Source organism: Malania oleifera, chromosome 10, assembly GCF_029873635.1.
Source record: "Malania oleifera isolate guangnan ecotype guangnan chromosome 10, ASM2987363v1, whole genome shotgun sequence".
Taxonomy (NCBI): domain Eukaryota; kingdom Viridiplantae; phylum Streptophyta; class Magnoliopsida; order Santalales; family Ximeniaceae; genus Malania; species Malania oleifera.
This window is the reverse complement of record NC_080426.1, coordinates 52083189-52098874: the sequence shown is the minus strand read 5'-3', so window position 1 is coordinate 52098874 and position 15686 is coordinate 52083189.

The following is a 15686-nucleotide window of genomic DNA, read 5'->3' as shown; positions in this document are numbered from 1 at the left end:
TTTAAGATAAGATTATGATTTTAAATTAACTTTGGCCCTTTCCCTCAGAATGGACCCTATGGACAACAATGTGAATGTTGAAGGTAATAAGAATAATATGGGGACTTGCAATGGAGAAGACATCAATGCTACTACGGTATTGCGTGGAGTGGCACAACAAGTCATGGAAAAAATTCTGTGAAACTCCAAGAGACAAAATTATCCACCAACTCATGAGGATTGCATTGTTGAACAGTTCAATCGAATGAACCCTCCGACTTTTGAGGGAAAAGTTTATCCAATTGTTGCAGAAAATTGGATCCAAAAAATGGAAGAATTACTACTAGTCCTTCGTTGCACGAACGAAAAAAAGGTGCTATATTCTACCTTTAAAATGACCGGTGAAGCCAAACGCCGGTGGAACTCGAGGAAGCTACTCCTAGAGCAAGAACCAGGTCCAACAATCCTTACGTGGGGACGCTTTAAGGAATTTTTCTTTGAACAATATCTCCGTACATCCACCAGATATGCTAAAGCCAAAGAGTTTGCAGATTTAACACAAGGAAACATGGTCGTCCAACAATATGCGGTGAAATTCATTGAGTTATCCCATTTTGCATCATATTTGATTCCTGATGAATCAAAGAAAATCTGAAAGTTTGAATAGGACTTGAACCCAAGGATTTATAAACGGGTGGTCATACTCCAAGTCAAAGACTTCTCTGAATTGGTTGACAAAGCAACGGTCGTGGAGAAAAGTCTATAAAGGAGTGCAGACATGTTCAACCAGAGAAAGAGGCTCTTGCCTCAAGGGTTTCACTCTGGTAGAAATCAACGACCTTGGAAGAATAACAACAACAACAACAACAACAACAAAAATAATAATAACAATAATAATTTGGGGCAAAGACAAGTAATAGGAAATCCGAACAATGCACAAGGCACCCCTTGTCCAAAATGCAACAAAATGCATTGGGGTGAGTGTTGGGTTGGATTAAGGGTGTTATCAATGTGGTAAAGCCAGTCACTTGGCACAATAATGTCTGCAAAACAAATCCTACAATCCTAACCAACATAGAGGAAGCGACTAGACACCTAGGAGCAACAATCAAAAGAACACCGCTCAGGCGCATGTCTATGCCCTCACTCTAGGAGATGCCGAAAATTCTAACGATGTGGTGACATGTATTATTCCCATGTTCTCTAATAAAGCAGTAGTATTATTTGATTCTGGAGCCACACAATCCTTTATATCTACTTCTTATGTTAAAATGTGTAGGGTTGGAAATAAACCATTAGAAACTAAGTTATCTATGGTTACACCAATGGGAACCTTGGTAATATGTAGAAAAATACTTAAAGGTTACCCAATTTGTGTTGAAGAAATAATACTACCTGCTAACTTGGTAGTATTAAATATGCACGGGTTTGATGTAATTCTTGGGATGGACTAGCTAGCTTCTAACTATGTAAGTATAGATTGCTATAATAAGGAGGTGGTGTTCAGACCTCCTGAAAAACAAGAATACAAGTTCGATGGAACTCGTATATGCCCTTCACCACAGATATTGTCAGTCATCCAGGCAAAGAGATTACTCTTGGATGGATATTAGGGGTATCTAGCATGTGTGGTGAAGGCACCAAGGGAAGAATTAAAGCTTGAGGATATCCCAATAATAAGGGAATTCTTGGATGTATTCCCTAAAGATTTACCTAAGCTACCCCCTGATTGCGAAATTGAGTTCTCTATCGACCTACTACCAAGAACGGCGCCGATATCCAAAGCTCCATACATAATGACACCAATAATGTTGAAAGAATTGAATAAGCAGTTACGGGAGTTGTTAGACAAAGGGTTCATTAGACCCAGTGTGTCACCATGGGGAGCACCAATCCTATTTGTCAAAAAGAAGGAAGAGACAATGAGGATGTGTATAGACTATCGGGAGATAAACAAGGTGACAATTAAGAACAAGTACCCACTACCGCGCATAGATGACTTGTTTAATCAACTCCAAGGAATACAAGTCTTTTCAAAGATCGATCTTTGATCAGGGTACCGTCAACTAAAAATAAAAACAGATGATGTTCCAAAGACCTCATTTAGAATTAGATATGGTCATTACGAATTTTTTGTCATGCCATTTGGGTTAACCAATGCCCCTACCGCATTCATGGACCTTATGAACATGGTCTTCCATGAATATCTAGATCTATTTGTTGTAGTCTTTATTGATGATATCTTGATCTACTCAAGGAGCACAAAAGAACATGAAAATTATTTGATACTAGTACTCCAAGTCCTAAAAGAAAAGAAACTTTATGTCAAACTTAAGAAATGTGAATCTGGCTAGAGATAGTTGCATTCTTAGGACAAGTGGTATCCAAGGATGGCATCTCAGTAAATCCAAGTAAAATAGAAATTGTAGCAAATTGGGCAAGGCCGAACAATATTCATGAGATCATAAGTTTCCTAGGTCTTGCCAGATATTATTGCCGGTTTGTAGAAGGATTCTTCAGAATATTTGCCCCACTAACAAAGTTAACGAGGAAGAACGTTAAGTTCGAATGGACCAACAAATGTGAGAAAAGCTTTTAGGAATTAAAGCAACAACTTATCACCGCGTCGGTGCTGACAATTCCTTCGGGAGGAGGTTGTTTCATAATCTATAGTGACATCATGGAAGGGGCTCAGATGCATATTAATGCAACATGGAAAGGTCATTGCATATGCTTTTTGAAAACTCAAGGAGTATGAGAAGAATTATCCCACGCATGATGTGGGATTGGCAGCAGTAGTGTTTGTGTTAAAATTTTGGAGGCATTATCTATATGGTGAAAGGTGTGAGATTTTCACTGATCATAAAAGTCTCAAGTATTTCTTCATTCAAAAAGAATTGAACATGAGACAGAAAAGATGGTCAGAGTTGATTTAAGATTATGATTGCACCATCAACTACCATCCTGGAAAAGTCAACGTGGTAGTAGACACCTTGAGTCGAAAGTCATCAAAAGCTTCAATTTCGACAATTGTGACTCCGCATCAAATCATAATGGATCTTGAAAGGTTGAGTATTGAAATAGTGGGGGAAAATTATCAGGCTATTATCGCAAGCTTGGTAATCCAAACAACCCTGATGGAGAAGATTAAAGTTACATAAATAAAAGATGCAAAGTTGGTAAAGATTATGGACAAAGTACGGAATGAACTGAAGGCGGATTTCAACCTTTTAGATGATGAGGTTTTGAGATTCCAAACCAGATTGTGTGTACCCAATGACGAAGATATCAAAAGAACAATCTTGGAGGAGGCTTATCAATCTCTCTATACAGTGCATCCGGGAAGCATGAAGATGTATCGAAACTTGAGAGAATCTTTTTGGTGGAATAACATAAAAATGGAGATTGCACAATTCGTGGAACAGTGTCTTACTTGTCAGCAAGTAAAGGTTGAACATCAAAGGCCAGTAGGACCACTGCAGCCACTCCACATTTCTGAATGGACACAAGAGCACATCTCCATAGATTTTGTAATCGGATAACCACCAACACTTTATGGGCAAAACATCATCTGGGTAGTGGTTGATCATCTAACAAAAACCACTCACTTTATTCCAATCAAAGTTAACTATTCTATGAATAAAATTATAGAGTTGTATGTTCAAAAGATAGTTAGACTACATAGCGTGCCAATGTCTATCATATTAGATCGAGATCCATGATTCATAGAAGGATTCTGGAGGAGTTTACAAAAAGCCTTGGGATCCCAACTTACCTTCAGCATGACATTTCATCCTCAAACTGATGGACAATCAGAGAGAACCATTCAGATATTAGAGGATATGCTGAGAGCGTATGTGCTCGATTTCAAAGGAAGTTGGATTCAGTATCTTCTGTTGGTTGAGTACGCCTATAACAACAACTATCAGTCCAACATAGAGATGGCACCGTGTTGACTTTTTGAGTCCAATCCTTGATTTTGATAATGACAAACCACGAGTTACTTATGTGTGTTTTTAGTGCTTGAACAGGCTTAATATTTTAGCGCACACATAAGGAAGTGATGGAAGCTAGGAGGAACATAAAGACCATATCATCCGGCATACTCCATAACAAATCAAAGGAGCAAAAGAAGAAGGAGAAAACATTTATGTTATATTGTAAATGCATTTTGTTTTATATTTTGGGTCTGTAATATTATGGGCTGTAATAATTGCATTGCATGCATAATAGGATGTATAAGCTCAAAATACCATAGAAAAGACTTTAGTTGACCGTCACCAGATTTTTAGACTAAATCAAAAAGGCCTTAGAAAAGACCCTAGGTCCTTACATTTGTACTTAGGAAAGTTCCCATTATCATATATGCTATCAGAGGAAATCAATTTTCAAAAACAAGATTTAGGTGTTAAAATATTAAGGTTTTGGGCAACCGAACCTTGGCGTTGAAAACGCCTAGGTTGACCGAACATAGGAAAAGTAAGAACATTGACCTGAATTCGGGCAATCGAACCGAAATGAACTCAACCAAACTCCTATTAAGGACTTTTCCAACAACTCGGGCGCCCGAACAATTACGTTCAAAATACCTTTGGACGACCGAAAGTGCAAGTTTGACAGACCGAACTTGAGGTCAGGCAACCGAACCTCGAGCAGGTTGGAAAATCGCCTAGTTCAGCCACCTGAACCTATCCTCGGGCACCCGAACATGGAAAATTCACTTTTTCTCATGTATCTATTCGGGCGACCAAACCTATGGCTCGGGTAATTAAGGGTAAATCAAGATTATTTTTATTAAACTAATTTAAAATAATTTTAAATATTACCCTTGTGTCCCAATGGTAAAAATTTTATAAGTGACTATATATATGGATTCATTTGCAAATATTAAGCTAAGATTAGGGTTTTTGATTAAAAAATTTTCTCTGAAATTTTTAGAGCTTCACTTCCACATACAAGCTCATGTACTCCACCCTTTTTCATTCCTTTGTTAAAACCAATTTGGTGAGAGTATTTTTGAGATTATCTACAAGCTCATACTCTCATATTGATTGTTGATTTTGAGAGAGTTAAACTCAAAATTTCTCCCCATAGATTTAATCTATAAATTCATTTTGTGGGGAAACTTGTTAAGCTTGTGAGTCTTTGCACTTTATTGCAAGACTCTTGAGCTTGCTTGTGTTTTCTGAAGAACATTTTTTTTGACAAGCTTGCTTTTCAAATATCTCTTGTGCTTAATCTTTTGAAAATCATTTTGAAATATTTTATTATACTCTTAGAAAATTTTTGAAACATTATTTGTGGTTGATATATTTATATAGATTGTTTCAAAGAAACTTTGCTAGCACACTCTCATACACTGATTGCATATTGACATAATATTGAGAGCAATTTCACATATCTTCACCGAGCTTATATTTCCTATCATCTGGAAGTGCATTGATTATTGCATGTGCGTATTGGTACAAATCTACTTGTGTTTAGAAGCATTAGAATTGTACACAAAAATTTGATACTTACTGTTGTATTCTAGGCTAGGCTTGAGGGGGCATTGATCTAGCTCGTAAGGATCGGTAGGGCCTTCTCTGCCCTACAAGGAGAGTTTGTAAAGGTTGAGGTCAGCCCTGGGAATTTGACCTGGTTATAAACGGTGCTGCTCCACCCGTTAAGTGAACAATAATGGTAATCCTCCGGCTTACAAGCTGAGGCAAGGACATAGGCAGTATTGGCCAAACCTTGATAACATTTCTTGTGTCTGCTTTTAATTTTTGTAATTTAAATTTTAGCACTTAAATGTTTGTATTTGTGAATGATTGGGTTTATAATTGCATAGACAGACCCTAGGTTGTGTTATACTGCTGCTGGGCATTAAACCTAGGAGAAAATTTTTTATACCCAATTCACCCCCTCTTGGGAATGCACCAATTCCAACACACCGTATGAAGCGTTATATGGTCGAAAGTGCCAATCCTTATTATATTGGGATGAGGTTGGTGAATGACAAATTTTAGGTCTCGAGATTATACAAAGGACCTTTGAGAAAATTAAGCTCATTCGAGACAAAATAAAAGCCGCTCAGAATTGGCAAAAGAGTTATGCCGACACCTGTCGTCGTGAGTTGGAGTTTGAAGTAGGGGATAATATATTTTTAAAATTTGCTTCAATGAAAAGAATCATGAGATTTGGGAAGAAGGGTAAACTAAGCCCCAGGTATATTGGTCCGTTTGAGATATTGGAGAAGATTGGTCCGGTCACTTATAGAATAACCCTACCTCCTACACTGTCAAGAATTCATGATGTATTCCACATTTAAATGCAGAAGAAGTACATTACATACCCTTCTCATATGATAAACTATGAGTCGTTGGAAATTAATGATACTCTATCATATGAAGAAGTACCAATCTAGATTTTAGACAAGAAGGATCAGGAATTACATACAAAGAAGACACCATTGGTGAAAGTGTTCTGGCGCAACCATGACATTGAGGAAGCATCACGGGAACTGGAAGCGTAAATACATCACAAATGCCAGCACCTTTTCAACGATAGAAGGATAGACTAAGAGCGCAACATTATACAAGGTATTTGTTTTAACTAAAAAAAAAATTAGCAAATTTCGAGGAAAAAATTTTTATAAAGAGGGGATGGTGTAATGACCCTAAGAATATATTATGAGTAAAAGCCTGAGTGTACAAAATATGTAAACGTATACAAAGGTGCTTCTCTGTTAGGATCCTTGATTCCATGTATGATGTTTAAGAAAGACCTTGTCTAAGTGAGTGCTCAAAGACCATTGCGGCTCAGTCGCTTCCTAAAGGTCGGCCTGGTCAAAATAGAATTTCATAGGATAAACAGAGTAGACACATTAGTGCACATATATAAGTATATATAAAATAATATCTTTAATTAACATACATTATAAAAATATATGATAAAATATATATAATTGTATAATACATTAAGTCGCCTCATGAGCATTCCCACATCTAGAGCATATGGACCCATAAAGTTGTGTAAGGCCTATTGGAGTTACGTGGGGCCCAGATGAGTCTCAAAGTTGTGTGGGACCCACAAAACTGTGTGGGGCCCACATGGGTTTTGAATTCGAATTTGTTTCTTTTTTCATAATAAATACTAAAATATAATTTATTAATAAATAATAATAATAATAATAATAATAATAATAATAATAATAAAGGGAAAGGGGTAAAACTCCTTCCCATTCATGTCTGCAAAGACCTTGTCTAAGTGAGTGTTCAAAGACCATTGCAGCTCAGTCGCTTCCTAAAGGTCGGCCTGATCAAAATAGAATTTCATAGGATAAACAGAGTAGACACATTAGTGTACATATATAAGTATATATAAAATAATATCTTTAATCAACATACATTATAAAAATATATGATAAAATATATATATATATATATATATATAATTGTTATATAATACATTAAGCCGCCTCATGAGTATTCCCACATCTAGCGCATATGGACCCATAAAGTTGTGTAGGGCCCATTGGAGTTATGTGGGGCTCAGATGGCTCTCAAAGTTGTGCGGGACCCACAATATTGTGTGGGGCCCACGTGGGTTTTGAATTCGAATTTGTTTCTTTTTTCAAAATAAATACTAAAATATAATTTATTAAAAAATAATAATAATAATAATAATAATAATAAAAGGAAAGGGATAAAACCCCTTCCCATTCATGTCTCCCACTCTCCCTCTCCCTCTCCCTTTCCTTTCTTCTCTTTCTCTCACATGCCCCCACCCCTTCCCATCACACACATGCTCTCTTTTCTCTCTCCTTCTCTCTATAGCCACCAAAACCATTTCTCTTTCTTTTCCTTTCCTTCTTTTCTTCTTTTCTTTTCCTTTCTTTTCTCCCACAAACCCATTCCCCCTCCAATTAATTTCTTCATTCCCTTAATTATTTTGTCTTCTCCCACTCAATTTTCTATAGCCCCCTTGGCAATTTTGCAATCGCCCCCTCACCAAAAAATCGAATTTCAAATTTGGTCCCTCCCCACTGCCTATAAATAGAGAAGCTCTCTCTACTGAAATCTCACAACTTCTATATACATGAAAAATATTTTCAAAGAAAGAGAATGAAAAGTGAGTGAAAAAATTAGTAGTAGAAAGAGAACTTTTACACTTAAAATTCTCGCACCTCCACTCTTTCTAATCTCATTTTAAGAATTAAAAGCTTGTTGTAACCGTTCCTCAGGGTTTAATCAGTGCAAATAAATTTGATTATGTTAGAATTTTATTAAATTTTACCCGAGTTTATTTTTACGTATATCTAATTATATCAGTTTTATTTTTATTATACTTGCGTTTATTTTTGGGTTAAGAAATGTTCTAATTCTCTCGAGTAATTTGCAGTATTATTATTTTCTATACAAGAAAAATATATTCTTAGCACGAAAATCATGTGACATGAACTTGTTAGATTACGTTGCGTGTTTTACAAAATAACTAAGATATTGTAAAATTTTTAGGATGTTGTTCATTTTATTACATAAGTTATATATACAAATTTTATGATGTTTTCTTAATTGCATAAAATATATATACAAGGATATTTGTTTTAGTAAATTTGTTTGTATCAAAGTACCTTGCAAAAGAGTCGTGGACGGCCCTAATCATCGGGACTTTAGTTAGGGGGGCTTATTGGTTTGGTAAATGAGTCTAAGACGGGCACTTCAGTGAGTGTTTTGATATGGATAAATTATATAATAGTATATTTTAAAAACCCTTATGGTGAAGAAAGTTCAAAATTACAAATTGGTCAATGGTGCAACCCTAGTGCACTGGTGGATAGCTTGTTCCCCCAAAATCCCGTCTCATTTCTTCCCTAACCTAACGAACTATTCCTCCTAACAGTCGAGCGGTATCAATCTCATCCCCACTGGAAGCTTCCATTTCGTTTCCTCCTCCTTCATCCACACCCTTGCCTCTAGGATCCATCCCTATATATAAATGTACCACAAAAGCAGTTGAGAATCTCCACATTTTTATATATATGACGTAATCATAAAACGTAAAACCAAATTAATATTCATATCCTCAATTAAATATCCAACATCCATTTATCCACAATCATCTAAACTTCCAAATTTAAATTCCTAATCTCAGTTTCACAACTTGGAAACATCACCGTCAATGGATTTATCGTGGTTTTCTAAAACCGTCGACTGATTTAGAAAATCACAGAAGTCCGTCAAGGGATTTCTACCTCCAAATTACAAAACAACCTCAAACTTTAGTCAATACGCTATTCTACCCATTCCTACCCTCATTCAGTTCAAACCTATACTCTGGTATTAATCCTCCTAAAATCAGCAAGACTGTTATGCTCTAATACCAACTGTAATGCCCCGAACCCGCCACGTGGGTCCCGAAGTGTTAGGAGGTCGACACACGTCTCTGATAACATTCACACAACAGAAAATAATAAAGCTACCTCGAACGTAATATACTAGAGTTCTATAATTATACATCATCAAACTCATTCCACACATCCACGTTCTCTATATTACAAAACATGAAAGAAATATAATAAAACATAACCATTTAAGTCCCACTCACAAAACTACCCCGCCCTAAAGCTATCTAATCTCAATCACCTAGATAACCTGAAAAATTCAGAACATCGATGGGGTGAGACACCTCTCAGTATGGAAGAAATAGTTTATGATAGTGTGTGGCTGAAGTGTTTAATATACAATAAAAATATCCATCCAAAATGCATTCACAATCAACCAATAGCCCAAAATATTGTGCCCATAACCACACAAAGACAATGCTAACCAATCACATACCCACAATCATCAATATTTTACTGGTAATTCTCGAGAATAGAGAAATCTACCCGCTCATACAAGTGGTTTCCTTCTGCTCTAGTGCTAACACCAAGGCACTCACCTTTCTCAGTAAGCTCTCGAATTATGTATCTAGGTAAAGTCACCAAGAATAGAGAAGATCGTCGGCCCATACAAGTGGCTTCCCTTTACTCTGATATCCACATACAATTACCAGAGTACTCGCCTTTCTCAGCAAGCCCTTGGATGGAGTAATCTACTTTACCATAAATACTTAATTAATTAAAGTCACACATACACCGAAATCATAATCAACCCACACAGGATATTCATACAGTTTTCAACTTTACCCACACAAGGTCTACATTCACATAATCGTCCACACAGGACTAATCAAACCACACCATAAATGTCCACACATAATACAAAACAATACTCCGTTCATGGTAAATAGGTGAACAAACTTCTTATACCACTGCCAATGTTTACCTCTCAATATAAACGTCCATATAACGACCTCCTCATACCACTGCCAATGTTATATGACGGTTATACTAGGTACGATATGACGACCTCCTCATACCACTACCAACGCTATATTGTAATTTACATGAACCACAACCCAAATCAACAGAAATCAATCATTCAACATATCCATAATTCTACTACAATATACACAACACTAGTATTTTCAATCAGCCAGAATTCACAATCAAACGGTATTCACACCCTCAATAATTCTTCATTCCACATTGTTCACAACCATTTAATTATCAAAAATGGTTTCAACCACACGATTTTTCCCAATATAATTTATTTATCTAAAAACAACATTTTCAATACCATCAAGGTTTAGAAAATTATACCTGTATATATATAGAAATTCATACTCAAAACTAGTCATTTAAAATTATTAAAAAGTTATTATAAAATATTTCCCCTTACCTGCTCCTCTAAATTCAACCCAAAATCATCAAAACGAGACCTTGTAATCCAAAAATTCCAAATTCTACAAATCTTAATAAAACACCCTTATAATATTTCCTAGGCTCCAAATACCTCAAAATTATGATAATACCTTAAATTATTTTACTTACCCTAATTTTGGGATGTTTCCCAAACTTCTTAAATCAAAGATCCACTCCACCTATATTGCAGAGAATATTCCTAGGAGTCTCGTGGCAACTTCCGATCGTCGAACCGAGCTAAATTCGGCCCGGAATCGAAGAGAGAAGATAGTAGGGCCGAATTTTAGTGTGTGAGAGAGAACATGCAGGAAATTTCGCACAGGAAATGAAAGATCTCACTATTTATAAGCAGGGATTCATTGACGAGACACGTGGACTCGTCAACGAGTCCTAGTACACAATTCGGAGACGAAACAGTGAACTCGTCGACAAATTTCAGTCGTGAAAACCCCCCCCCTTGGTAATTCCTCGTCGACGAGACACGTACTCTCGTCGATGAGCCAAGGTAGAACACTCGTCAATGAGAACAGTTAGTTCGTCAATGAATGCTTGCTACCCCCTTTTTCAAACTTATTCTTCCTTCCCTTTTATCCTCATTATTATTTCAAATAGTTAAAATTTCTCGGGTTGTTACATTCTCCCCCCTTAAAAGAATTTCGTGCTTGAAATTCGTTAATCATCCATTTACACACCAAAAAGCTAACTACACATATTCACGAATTTCAAACAATTCAAACATATGCAGCATTAAATCATGCAAAGTCAAACAACATTAATACACATACTAACATAAACATATTACCTAGGCCCTTAGTGTTGCCCTCTTCAGGCGTACCCAACATATAGATGTGCGCCGGGCCACTGTCGCCGCGAGGCACTGGATTATTCCTTTGGTTTTGATTCTGGTTCGAAGTTGGTGCATTATTCGGCGGTTCTCGACATTCCCGAGCTATGTGAACCTGTTTACCGCATCTATAGCATACAACACTCCTACTCCGGCATTCTCCCAAATGCCGCTAATTACATTTAGGGCAATGTGGGCGTGACGAATCACCCTCCTATGACCTGCTGCATCTCTATCTCCCCTCCACAACCCTTGTCTAACATTTTTTTGGGATCGTGGAGACGCAGGCCTCTTCCTTCTTTTTTGATGCCTCCATACCCCTCTACAAACTCGACTCTGCCACCGTAGTTTTCTCCACCAACTCCATGAAATCATGAATCTGAAAACACGCCATATGCTTGTGGATCCTCTAATTCAGGCCCCTCTCAAGCCACCTCACCTTTTGATATTCATTTGGAACCGCAGAAGGTGCAAAACGAGATAATTCCAGAAATTTAGCAGCGTACTACTGAACAGGCCCCTGAGTCAAGCTGGAAAATTCTTCCGCCTTTGCATTTCTGGTGGTGGTGGGAAAATATCAGTCGTAGAAGACCTGCTTGAAGCAATTCCAGGTCATTACTATAGGTACCGCTCGCCGTTCCTCTAATAGTTTCATCACATGCCACCACTACTCAGCTTCTCCAGCCAGTTTAAAGGTGGTGAAGAGGACCTTCTGGTCCTTGGTACAATTCAACACAACCAGTATTTTCTCCATTTCTTGCATCCACATCTCAACCTTAATCGGATCAGTGTCACCCTCAAAAGATGAGGGTTTCAGACGAATAAATATGGTGCAACCCTGGTGCACTGGTGGATAGCTTGTTCCCCCAAAATCCCGTCTCATTTCTTCCCTAACCTGACAAGCTATTCCTCGTAATAGTCGAGAGGTATCAATCTCATCCCCACTGGAAGCTCCCATTTCACTTGCTCCTCCTTCATCCACGCCCTTGCCTCTATGATCCATCCCTGAATATAAATGTATCATAAATGTAGTTTAGAATCTTCACAACTTTTTATATATGATGTAATTATAAAAAGTAAAACCAAATTAATATCCATATCCTTAATTAAATATCCAACATCCATTTATCCACAATCATCTGAACTTCCAAATTTAAATTCCAAATCTCAGTTTCACAACTTGGAAACATCACCGTTAATGGATTTATTGTGGTTTTCTGAAACCATTGACTGATTCAGAAAATCACAGAAGTCCGTCAAGGGATTTTTGCCTCCAAATTACAAAACAACCTCAAACTTCAGTCAATACCCTATTCTACCCATTCCTACCCTCATTCAGTCCCAACCTATACTCTGGTATTAATCCTCCTAAAGTCCAAAACACCGTTATGCTCTGATACCAACGGTAACGCCCTGAACCCGCCACGTGGGGCCTGGAGTGTTAGGAGATCGACACACGTCTCTAATACCATTCACACAGCGGAAAATAATAAAGCAACCTCGAACATAATATACCAGAGTTCTATAATTATACATCATCAAACTCATTCCACACATCCACGTTCTCTATATTACAAAATATGGAAGAAATATAATAAAACATAAAAACTAAAACATAATCGTTTAAGTCCCACTCACAAAACTACCCTGCCCTAGAGCTATCTAAGCTCGATCACCTGGATAACCTGAAAAATTCAGAACATCGATGGGGTGAGACACCTCTCAGTAAGGAAGAAATAGCTTATAATAGTGTGTGGCTGAAGTGTTTAATATATAATTAAAATATCCATCCAAAATGCATTCACAATCCACCAATAGCCCAAAATATTGTGCTCATAACCACACAAAGACAACGTCTTTGCTAACCAATCACATACCCACAATCATCAATATTTTACTAGTAATTCTCGAGAATAGAGAAATCTACCTGCTCATACAAGTAGTTTCCCTCTACTCTAGTGCTAACACCAGGGCACTCACCTTTCTCAGTAAGCTCTCAGGTTATGTATCCAGGTAAAGTCAATGATAATAGGGAAGATTGTCCGCCCATACAAGTGGCTTCCCTTTACTCTGATATCCACATATACCAGAGTACTCACCTTTCTCAGCAAGCCCTCGGATAGAGTAATCTATTTTACCATAAATACTTAAGCAATTAAAGTCACACATACACCCAAATCATAATCAACCCACACAGGATATTCATACAGTTTTCAACTTTACCCACACAGGGTCTACATTCACATAATCGTTCACACAGGACTAATCAAACCACACCATAAATGTCCACACATAATACAAAACAACACTCTGTTCATGTTAAATAGGTGAACAACCTTCTCTTATCATTGCCAATGTTTACTTCCTAATATAAACGTCCATATAACGACCTCCTCATGCCACTGCCAACATTATATGACGGTTATACTAGGTACAATATAACGACCTCCTCATACCACTACCAATGCTATATCGTAATTTACATGAACCACTACCCATATCAACAGTAATCAATCATTCAACATATCCATAATTCTACCACAATATACACAACACTAGTAGTTTCAATCAGCTAGAATTCACAATCAAACAGTATTCACACCCTCAATAATTCTTCATTCCACATTGTTCACAACCATTTAATTATCAAAAATGGTTTAAACCACACAATTTTTCCCAATATAATTTATTTATCTAAAAACAACATTTTCAATACCATCAAGGTTTAGAAAATTATATCTGTATATATATAGAAAGTCATACTCGAAACGAGTCATTTAAAATTATTAAAAAGTTATTATAAAATATTTCCCCTTACCTGCTCCTCGAAATTCAACCCAAAATCAACAAAACAAGACCCTATAATCCAGAAATTCCAAATTCTACAAATCTTAATAAAAAACCCTTATAATATTTCCTAGGCTCCAAACACCTCAAAATTATGATAATACCTTAAATTATTTTACTTATCCTGATTTTGGGCTATTTCCCAAACTTCTCAAATCAAAGATCCACTTCGCCTATATTGCAGAGAATATTCCCAGAAGTCTTGTGGTAACTTCCGATCGTCGAATCGAGCTAAATCCGGCCCGAAATCGAAGAGAGAAGATAGTAGGGTCGAATTTTAGTGTGAGAGAGAGAGAGAACATACAAGAAATTTCGTGCAGAAAATGAAAGATCTTACTATTTATAAGTAGAGATTCGTCGACGAGTCCTAGTACACAATTCAATGACGAGACAGTGAACTCGTTGACGAAATTCAGTCATGAAAACCCCCCTCTCGGTAATTCCTCATCGACGAGACACATACTCTCGTTGACGAGCCAAGGTAGAACACTCGTCGATGAGACCAGTTAGTTCGTCGACAAATGCTTGCTAGCCCCCTTTTTCAAACTTATTCTTCCTTCCCTTTTATCTTTCTTATTATTTCAAATAGTTAAAATTTCCTGGGTTGTTACATAAATGATGATTTGAAAGAAAAGCATAAAGGAAGTGTGTATTTATATAATTAAGTTTTATAGTTATAGTTTTTAAAATTTCACAAGTTTTGTTTAACAGTTACAGTGTATGGTTATAAAATTTTACTGCTATAGTTGATGGTAAAAGTTTTATGCAGTAATTTTTAAATTTACTTTTATTTAAATGCAATTTTGAAGTTATAATATTAAAAGTTATTTTATGAAATTATAATACTGTGAAAACTCATCTTGGCCACACACTAATAATGATCGTATTTACTTACTAAGCGTCGTCTCATTCCAATCATATTTTATATTTCATATATCCTTGAAGAGTATACCTAAAATTAGACATAGCAAGTGCACGGGTGGTAATAAAAAAAAGAAAATTAGACTAAAAATTAGTATAATACTCGTTGGTTATGTTTGTATATTTTTATTTTTAGAATGTAAATTTTATTATTTAAATTACGTTTCTAATGCGGTTAATTAGTACCCTAGTAATAAAAAAAATGTTGAAGTTTATTTGCTTCTATTGTGAATTGTTTATAGAAAATAACATCTTAGACCCTATCTGGTTTGGGGCATGACACATAAAGGGTGACAGAATAAA